Genomic DNA, 11,483 nt, shown 5'->3' with positions numbered 1-11,483 from the left:
AGAAGCCCATGACCACCGGCAAGCTAGCCAAATGGTAAATCATGTTAAGTGAGTTCGACATTGTTTACATAACTTAGAAAGCGGTCAAGGGACAAGCAATAGCAGACCACCTTGCTGAGAATCACGTGGATGGAGAATACGAAGCCCTGAAAATGTATTTTCCTGACGAAGAGGTATCATTCATAGGAGAAGATATTGTAGAATCCTATGACGGTTGGAGAATGTTTTTCGATGGAGTAGCAAATTCAAAAGGAGTTATCATAGGGGCAGTCCTAGTATCAGAAACCAGTCAGCATCATCCGGTGTCCGCCAAACTCAGGTTCCCGTGCACCAACAATATGGCCGAGTATAAAGCTTGCATCTTAGGACTGAAAATGGCCATTGACATGAACGTTCAAAAGTTGCTAGTGATTGGAGATTCAGACCTACTCATACATCAAGTGCGAGAAGAATGGGCAACCAAGAACTCCAAGATACTCCCATATCTGCATCATGTACAGGAATTGAGAAAGAGGTTCATGAAGACAGAATTCCAGCATGTTCCTAGGGTCCAGAATGAGTTCGCTGATGCATTGGTCACCCTGTCATCTATGATATAGCACCCAGACAAGAATTTCATTAATACCATTCCAGTGAAAATCCATGAGCAGCCAGCCTATTATGCTCATGTTGAAGAAGAAGTAGATGGAAAGCCCTGGTTTTATGATGTCAAGGAATATTTGGCAAGAGGAGAGTACTCGGAGCTTGCAAATCCTACTCAGAAACGCACACTTCAGATTTTGTCCAACAACTTCTTTCACAGCGGAGGAATCCTATATAGGAGAACTCTTGATTTGGGATTCCTAAGGTGTGTCGGCACAAGGGAAGCATCCAAGTTACTAGAGGAAATTTATGTTGGGACCTGCGGTCCCCATATGAACGGTTTTGTCTTAGCAAAGAAGATACTCCGAGCAGGTTACTTTTGGATGACCATGGAAACGGACTGCATCCAATATGTTTGAAAATGCCACCGCTGTCAGATACATGTAGACATGATAAAGGTACCTCCAAATGAGCTTAATGCAACAAGCTCACTGTGGTCATTCGCCGCCTGGGGAATGGATGTTATTGGACCAATCGAGCCTTCCGCTTCCAACGGACACCGGTTTATCCTGGTAGCCATCGACTATTTCACCAAATAGGTCGAAGCAGCATCTTACAGAGCAATGACTAAGAAAATCGTGGCAGACTTTGTTCGCGACCGCATTGTTTGTCAATTCGAGATTCCAAAGTCAATCGTTACTGATAATGGCTCCAACCTCAACAGCGACTTGATGAAAACTATGTGTGAAACTTTCAAGATCAGACACAAGAATTACACAGCCTACAGGCCTCAAATGAATGGATTTGTAGAAGCCGCCAACAAGAATATCAAGAAAATACTAAAGAAAATGACAGAGAAACATAAACAATGGCACAAGAAGTTATCATTTACTGGTCGCACCCCCTTTTTCTTGTGAAATCGGGTTTATGACATTTGGGAGGACAACTCGATCCCTTTCGAGAATTGGGTTTGAAGTGAAGTGTCTCCACCTAATGATTTTAGTGCATTAGGACACTAGGGAAGGTTTGATTAGAACAATCAGAGATTGGGTAAGGGCTTGAAATTATCTCAAGGGGAAGGTGTTAGGCACCCCTCAAGATCCACTAGTGTGGTTCCCGGCCAAGCTATTATTGTGACTTTAAGTACGAACAACACATAGGCAAATAAAGGCTTCAAATAAGAGGGGATTTTTCACGTAATAAACAAAAGTAAGAAAAAGGAACTAAAAGAGTTGATTTTCTTAAAAGAAATGATTTTTTTTAAAAAAAAGATTTAAGAGAAACGAAGAAAACAAAAGGAGGGGGGGTCCTAGGTTCATTAATAATATGGATCACCCCACACAACATCCGGTAATCACTCCTCAATGAGGGGGCTACACGAGATGTTGTGGTCATCATATCCATATCTACCCTTTCCCACCCTGTTGGGGTATTAAAGCACGAAATGGTCTCGTTTATTTATTACATGCTATTACCCCCCCCCCCAATCATATCAGTCTCGGAGGCATTTAGGACTACTAATCCTAAAAGGGAGGTCTGTTGGGCTTATTTGTAGTTTCAAAAGGTAAAAATACTAAGGCGACAAACAAAACATATATGGCAAGTATGGGGAAGCATATAAACAAATGAAAAGGCTCAAACAGACCTCCTTTAAGCAGAGAAAAAGCAAGTAGTTAGCATGACTTACACATACTGTTTAGGGACTAATTAAACTTAAAGGATCGAGGCAGACTATTTTATTACATAGTTCAGATAAGAAGTTCGAGTCAGGCCTACCTGCTGGTTGTAGCATATAAAATCTGATTTAGTTTATAAATTTTCACCCTATGGGTTGCCTAAGTGTTAGTCGAAGATCCTATAGGCATGATATCTACTGATTCCAGAAACAATGAAGTAAACATGAATACATACTGGTTTAAGAAAAAAAATCATTTGTTATTAAAGAAAGGCGAGTTTTAGCAAAAGAGCACAAGTCATTTGTGACTGGTTTTAAACTTATAAGCAAATGAAACGGTTCAGATTCGATTAGAGCTCCTATAGGCATGCTTTCTATGTGTTGTCAATTTTGGACACTTTACAAACATAGCAAGAGTGCAGAAATCCTATAGGCATGGCATCTAAATGTTGTACTTCGTTTAAGCCTATGAACATGATATCTAGATGCAGTTAGCTATTTAAGCCCTATAAACAGGTTTGCCTAGTGACAGATGCATATGCAGTATTCAGATTTCCAGTTAACTACGAGCATGGTATCTATATGAGAGATGCATAAATTTAACTATAGGCAGGATATCCATATGAATGCAGAATTTCAGAAAACTATAGGCAGGATATCTATATGGGTGCAGAATACCTTATAGGCATAGTATCTACATATGAAAGTGCAGAATTCTTATAGGCAGGATATCTATACGATATGCAGAGATCAGAAATTCCCTATGAGTAGGATATCTACCCCTTTTACATGCATTGTTATTCCCCCCTTTTTTCACTAGCCATCCCCAATAGTTTATTACGAAGTTATTACAGTCCAGAAAAAATAAAGTAACAAAAATACATCAGAAGGTGAAAATTACAACCAAAGAGAGCCTGATTCAGACTTCTTGTCTGAAGTATGAAGTAAACCAACTCCAAAGATCATGTTTCAAAGCCTTTCTACCACTTGGGTGTGTCAGAGTTCCCTAAGAGTTTCATAAGAACTCAGGGCAGTGCTTACATCAAAATATATCTCCATATTAACCCAAAGTGCAGTGTGGAAGGGCCAGACCTTAGGTGTCCAAGTTCAGAGGGAACTCAAGGTCCCAAGGTAAGGCTCACAAGAGGGGGGGCAGAACTTTAGAGACTAGGAGAGAGTACAAGTGCAGAATTCTAAAAGGGGAAAAGGGAAGGGAAACAGTACACATAGGGAATGGGGGATTGCAAGAGCACAAGAAGAGCAGGTTGATGGGCATACCCAGCAATGGGATATGCTAGCACACCCTCCAGCCTGTTTAGAGGTTAAGACCCCATTGGTTCAAAGGTCAGTCCATGTATAACAACTCATATTGTCATGCCCTAAGCCACCGTTTACAAACACATAGGGGTAACGAGATAGTGAGCAAAGATTCACAACAGAAACAGGCAGTAGAACATAGGCATACTAAGATAAATGTCGAACTCTAAAGAAAACAATAACGTAGACATGGATACAAAGACTGTAAGTAAACACATTGGGGTGATGCTGAAACTTAAATCAGAACATACCAGTTTCGAAGAAATAAGTAGAAAAAGTAGTAGCTTGTAAAAACCAAAGTGCAAATAGGAAGACAAAATACTATAAGTGTTAGTTCAGAAGAAATTGTGAAATTATGAAGTCTGAAGTGTGTGTTTGTGAAAGGGGTCGTGTCTTTTATAGTGTAGAAAGTAGGCAGAAATAAGGTAAGAAAATAGTTTAAAAATTGATTGTCAATCAATTACACAAGGCTTCCCTTAATTAAGGGATTCAGATTCAAAACGAGTAAAACCATTTAAGGAAAGGAATTGAATAAACACTTTGTGTAAAGCATGTAGTTGAGGGCAAATACATAAAGGTTATTTAAGGACAGAGTTTTGACATTACACGGTTTGTGCAAATAAGGTAAGGGAGTCAATTAACAGCCAGTAAATCACAAGGTCTAAGATTTGGTATGAATGAACCAAGTCAGAAAAGATGAAGAAGGGTTTTACTTAAGTCGAGTAACAGAGGAAATCATTAAAAGATGGAAAGAAATCAATCAAGCTATATTCAGAAGGAAGTTTGCACTAATTGCAAATTTGAAAACCATTTAGAGGAAAATTCATCATATATAAGGAGCATGTGAGCATGAAAGAAGATTGTCGTGTAAATCAGTAGAAAAAATTCAGTGTAGAAGAGTTTAGCAAAAGGTTCAGCATTGTATGAAAACAAAGATGTCCAAACTCAGTTCAGAGACTCAAAGTCAGTCTGAAAGAGTTAAGGGTTCTAAAATAAAACCCTAGTTTAATCAAACCTCGGCAGAACCCCCAAATTCTAGGGTTTCCACCTTGAATCAAGTACAGAGATGAGGAGGCAAGTAGTCGAATCGAAACATGTTTAGAGGTTTCACAAAAGAACTGAAACTTCTAACATGATTCTTCCATCAACAGAACTCATGAATAGCATGTAAATACAGTAGAGGGGTTCAAGGCAAAAAGAGTAAAGAAACTAATTCGAAACATGATGAGAAAAGACTGATAAGAACAGTAGAAGAAAGCATGCTTAAGAAGATCCTTTGAAAGAAACTTAAACAAAGTTCAATAGAAGAAAAATAGTAAGAATACTTAAGAACACGGTAGAAGAATACAGTAGGCGAAACATACCAGAACATAGTAGAAAAAAATAGCAGGACATAGTAGAAAAGCATACAAGAACATAGTATAGAAAGCACAGTAGAAGAACATACAAGAACGGAATATAGAAAGCATAGTAGAAGAAAATACATGGTAGAAGGAAAACATAGAACACAGTAGAGGCAAATACACACAAAAGAAAAAGAAAAGAAAGTCAAAGAAACACTTAAGCATTTTCAGAAAACCCTAAATCGTAAAAGAAAGACTTTGAAAAGTAATTTTTGAAAGAAAAGTTAGGGAGATCGTTTGAAAACTCAAAGAGAGCACAGATACACAACGGATCTATAGATATCGGAGAAAACCTCGAAGGGTTGGGGTTTTAGAAGAACCCTAGAAATTAGAAAGGCTTTGAAAAGGTCATCGATCTGAGTCGAAGAGGTCAGAACCAGGCTCAAAACACCATGGTACGCCGGAGCAAGGCCGGCGATGACTCTGGAACCTTGAATCGGCAGAGGTCTGGGTGCAAACCTTTGAGGCCTGGCCTCGAATCTTCAGGTATCAGGTGTGTAAGAGCACGGGGAGGTGAGTATAGGGCCCTCACAACTTGGGAAGACATGGTTTCCGGTGGGTTTTGAGGCGGAAGATGATGAGAGGTGACTAGGGTTAAGGAAGGTTCGAGAGAGTTTGAGAGACGAGAGCGGTTTCAGAGGCGGCGGGTGAATGAAAATGATTTTAGGGTTGGGATGTTTGTGAATTAAAAAAGGAAAGGTAGAATCGTGGTCGTTGATCATTTTGATCAATGGCCTGGATAAAAAGGGGAGTCGGGCGGGTTGGATAAATGGGTCAGGGGTCGAGTAATTTAAAATTGTAATTGGTTTAATTAGGGGGTTGATTTGGGCTACAATTGAAGTGAAATAGGGCTAATATTTAAATAGCCACTTTTCACCTTTTCATTTTATAAAAATTAGTAAATGATTTCTGAAAATAAATTAAAGGTACCAAACTAATTAATAATGTATAAATATTAAATTAAAAATACCGAAATCAATTTTGAAATTATAAACGCAATTAAATCTTACAATAGGCTGAAATTGCAATTATATGCAATTTAGCTTTAAAAATACTAAATAAATTTTTAAAAATGTGTAAAAATTACATTAACTATATTTTGGTATAAATATGAGAATAAAATAAGTTAATCACCAAAATGATAATTTGAAGAATAATTATTGGTTTTTGTACTGCTAAAATAGGGCAATTAATTGATTTAAAAATCTATAAAAAATTAAGAAAAATACTAAAACATTTGGACACTCTTATATATGCATAAATATGCTATTTTGAAAGTATTTTGCATTTATAAAAAAACACAGGAAAAATTGGGTATCAATATTACTCTTTTGGGGTATCGCACCACAGTCCGCACGTCAACCGGGGCAACACCCTATATGCTGGCTTACGGTACAAAGGTTGTTATTCCCGCTGAGGTAGAAATTTCTTCCCTAAGGATCATACAGGAAGCTGAGGTCGACGACGCGGAATGGGTGAAAAGTCGTTATGAGCAATTACCGCTTATAGACGGAAAGAGAATAAATGCAGTTTGCCATGGTCAACTCTATTAGAATAGAATGTCTATAGCCTTCAACAAAAGAGTCAAGCAAAGACAGTTCACACCGGGACAACTGGTGTTAAAGAAAATTTTCTCGCATCAAGATGAAGCCAAAGGGAAGTTCTCTCCCAACTGGCAGGGTTCATACATGGTTCACCGGGTTCTGACAGGAGGATCCCTCATACTTGTAGAAATGGACGAAAAAGTCTGGCCGAAGCCGATCAATTCAGATGCAGTCAAGCATTACTCTGTGTAATCTTTATGCTTTCCTCATATGATGTAAATTGAACTACGCCTGACCTGATTCTCGTTTAAGAGGGGATACGTAGGCAGCCCTATGGGTTCGGTCACAACTCAATAAAATTTTATCTCCCCCCGAAATTGGAAACTGGGGCAGAATTTTGAGGAGGACCCTCAAAATTCTGAAGTAACTTCAGCCGATCGCCGCACGAGCAACAGTCAGAAACATCAACCCATTAAACTGGGGTAGAATTTTGAGGGGGGCCCTCAAAATTCCATAGCAAGAGAGGTTGCAATGTCCTGGGCTATGTCACAGTCGTCGGTTCACCTGAAAAGTTATCTTAATTATATACTTATGCCATATTTTTACGAAACCATGCATGTTTATTACTGAAATCGCTTTGTTTAGAAACGCTACCCCAATGATATGTATAGTATCACCAGATCCAAAGCCGAGTAAGTCAAGCGAAGCCAGCGGGGATACGAACTAACCTCCCCCTCTACAAAACTCACAATTTTTCTTTGGATGCAGGCACTTGGATTGCGAAATCATCAAACATACTATACACTCATGGGACAAACTTTATTCAGGAACACGAATCTCCGAAATGTTGCACTTGCCAGCATTTTCTATCCACCAGTGATGTCTTGTATGTCACAACGCTCCTAATAATCACAACACCGTAATCTGCTATCAGCTAAGAAAACTCTACTATCATGCGTTGTTTCGTTTTTGCATAAGGCTTCCATTCTGCCTTCCGAGGTTAAGCTCTACCTCTATCTACATCAGCATTACATAAGGTTACTATTCTGCCTTTCGAGACTAAATATTGTCTCCATTTGCATCTGCATTCTTGCATAAGGCTACCATTCTACCTTCCGAGGTTAAGCTCTACCTTCATCTGCATCTGCATTACATAAGGCTACTATTCTGCCTTCCAACTTGCATAAGGCTACCATTCTGCCTTCTGAGACTAAACGCTATCTCCATCTCCACCTGCATTCTTAAGGCTACCATTCTGACTTCCGAGACTAAACGATGTCTCCATCTACATTTGCATTGCATAAGGCTACCATTCTACCTTCCAAGACTAAATGTTATCTCCATTTGCACTCTTGCATAAGGCTACCATTCTGCCTTCCGAGACTAAACGATGTCTCCATTTGCATTCTTGCATAAGGCTACCATTCAGCCTTCCGAGGTTAAGCTCTACCTCTCTATGCATTTGCATCTTTGCATAAGACTATCATTCGGCCTTCCTAGGCTAAGCTCTGCCTCTAATTTTCTTCAAATCTAAGCACTATCTCAAGCATCGTTTATTTCGTTTCTCTTACGGGCTAAGCTCTGCCCTTCAATTCGCAAGACTAAGAGGTCTTGTCTGCATCATGCTACTACATCTCATGGGCTGAAAGATCGCCTTATACTACATCTCATGGGCTGAAAGATCGCCTCATACTGCATATCATGGGTTGAAAGTTTGCCAAATTATCCAAAGGCATCATCGTTCGGAGGCACCATCTTCATAGCCCTATAACACCATGTCATGGCCTGAGGATCCCTTTTAATCTTTTGCATATCTTTATTCAAAGGCATCATGGTTCGGAGGCACCATCCTCATAGCCCAAGAGCATCATTTCATGGCCTGCGAATCCTTTATTGTATGCTTCATGGACCAGGACATCATGGTCTCAGGACGTCATCCTAACTGTCCGAAGACAACATTCATGGTCCAACGGAAATTTGCATCATGTTTAAATTTATGCGCGATATATGCTTGTATTATTTCTAATTGTAGGTAAACCAGAAAGCAGCGGCCATCCCGACATGAGCGATCCCACTCCAGTTCCCGCAGTCATATCAAACCTAACCATTCCCACAAGCCGTCCACTCACCCCGTCCTGGATATTGCGTTCGTTCTTGAAAAGTCTCCATCGGCATACTCTGCCAACGGATTCTGAACTACATATGGCCAAATTCCTATAAAACCAGGGATATGTAGGCAGCTCAGAAGTCAGGGTGTGTCCCATCTTTTTTTATAACCGTTTTGCTCGGTCAAAATTGGCCATCATATCTTTACCCGATAAAACTTTCATCCTTCCCGGGTAAAGAGGGGCAGTTGTTGATACCCAATTTTTTCCTATATATTTTCAATATGCCAAATACCTTCAAAATATCATATATATATATATATATATATATATATATATATATATATATATATATATGCATATGTAAGCATATCCAAATATTTTATTATTTTTAAAGGTTTTCAAATAAATTTATTTCCCTCTTTTGTCCATAAAAACCCAATAATTATTTTCAAAATTATTATTTTGGTAATTCATTTGTTGGACTTTGATATTTATGCTAAAATAGAGCTAAGGTAATTTTTTGCATATTTTTACAAATTTATTTAGTATTTTTAAGCTAAATTGCATATAATTGCAATATTAGCCCTTTTAAAATTCAATTGTATTTTATATTTATAAAATTAAGTCCTGTATTTTTTAAAATGATAATTATATGTTATAAATCATTTTAATGCTTTCAATTTATTTTCAAAAATTAATTTACTATTTTTATAATTTTAAAAGGCAAATATTGGCTATTTAAATAATAGCGCAATTACATTTCAATTTTAGCCTAAATCTGACCCCAAATTAAACCCAATTCCATTTTAAACCCGCCCCCTAACCCAATTAAACAACCCAACCCAGATTCCCCTACCTAGCCTCTTTAATCCAAGCCGTTGATGATTCAAATCAACGGCCAATATTCACCCTCTCAATTTTTAACCTTAAACGACCCCTTACCCTACCTCATTCTTCACCAAACGCCGCCCTTGAATCCCCCTTCTCTCTCAACTCTCTTTGAAATCCCTCATGAACCCTAGCCACCGCCATCTAATCCCACCCTAATCTACCTCAACCCCTGCCTAATTCATGGCCTCTCATGGTCATTTGAGATGTGTATCAGCCTCATATGGCTCCTAGGCGTTTGTTTCTATGGTCTCATGGCCAGACCTCGAAGGAATTTAGTCCAGTCCTTGCTCGACTTCTGTTCATGGCCTTTCTCCGGCCATCCATGACCTTTAACGGCCATTCATGACCTTTCAAGGTAGATCCTTGACTTTCCTGGTTAGATCAGAAACTTTCAAGGTATTTCTCACCTTTTCTGGGTTTTCCGAAACCCTAATCTTTAAGATCTTTCAACTTTCTTTCAGATCTACTTTAGATCTGCACTTGCTATAAATTTCTTAAGTGTTTTCTCGAAGGTTCTTCAACTTTTATTTCAAAATGACTCTTCATTTTCTCCGACTAGGGTTTCTCTTAACCTCTCTTTTAAAAACTCTATTCTCTGATTCTTGATGTTGTTTTATGATTTTACTATGTTCAAACTACTTGTTAAGCTTTCCTTCTACTTGAGTCAGCATGTTAAAACCCTAGTTCCCTTTTTGTCTCATCCGAGTTCTGAAACTACATGTTTAAATGTGTATTTGTTCGACTAAGTTCTTCATTCTTGTTTGACTAATTTGATTCTAAGTTTTACCATCTTTTACACTCAATTATTGTGGAAAACCCTAGGTCTTTTGGTTTGAGATTGCTTGTTTGAATGTATACTTGACTCGATTAAAGGTTCCTTGTTTCAGACCTCTTTTCTTTATGTGACTTATTTGATTCTGAGTATTACTATCTTTTTAACTCGACTATTGTTGAAACCCTAACTTCTCAAAAGGTTTCCTCACCTGTTATTGTGAGACCTTTACTTGTTTTTGACTCTCTTCTACGCTTTGGCTAATACATGTGAGCCCCGACTACTTGACTTTGTTCACTACTAAATCATATGCTTATTTCTGCTTCTATTGTATGTTGTTTCCTTGACAATGTGTTTGGCCTTGCATGTCTGACACTGCTGTTCATTCTATTTATATGATGAAGTGCAGAATCATGTTTCTTTCTTGATTGATTTTGATTCCCTCAATATTGAGACTAATTGCAAAAAGTTTTCTTACGAGCCCTAATTTCTACTCATTTGTTTAAAGTTAAATGATTCCTTTCCTTTACTGTGATGTTTTATCTTACCAAATCCTTTCCCAAAATAAGCATATTTTTGTACTTAGACTTGATTGTTTACTTCATGCTTTTACTGCCCCTTTTATGGAAATAATCAATCTGTCCCCAAATTGATTTTCTTTCCTTAATTAGACCTACTACTACCCGTTAAACAGTGATTCCTTAATTAAAGGGAATCACTTGTGATAATCGATTCTGACTTGTGATTGTTTCCATGTTTGTGTTAAGACTTTACTTATTACCTTATTCTTCACTCGTTTTCAAAACTATAAATACCATACTCTTTTTCTAAACATGACGAACAATTGAGTTCAATAACACACACTTACACTCAAAACTTTCTCTGTTTTCTCTACTGCTACTTGTGCTACTACTTAGTCTAGCCGGCTGAAAGCCAAGGCTAGACTGTGGACATTTGCTTGCTTTTCCTTTCTGCACTTTGCTTCTTTACTGGTATGTCCTAATTAGTTTTCAAGCATCAACAACAACATGTTCCTGTAATTGTTCCAACTTCTCTCATGCTTGTCTACTTTTGCTTATGTTTCTGCAATCAAATTACATTACTAGCATGTTGAAATATGTTCTCTTCCCCTTTTAAATTAATGCTTTCCTATGTGTATGAATCTCAAACCCCACATCCCCTCTATGTGTT

Source organism: Nicotiana sylvestris, chromosome 10, assembly GCF_000393655.2.
Source record: "Nicotiana sylvestris chromosome 10, ASM39365v2, whole genome shotgun sequence".
Lineage (NCBI taxonomy): Eukaryota > Viridiplantae > Streptophyta > Magnoliopsida > Solanales > Solanaceae > Nicotiana > Nicotiana sylvestris.
Note: the sequence above shows the minus strand (reverse complement) of the source record.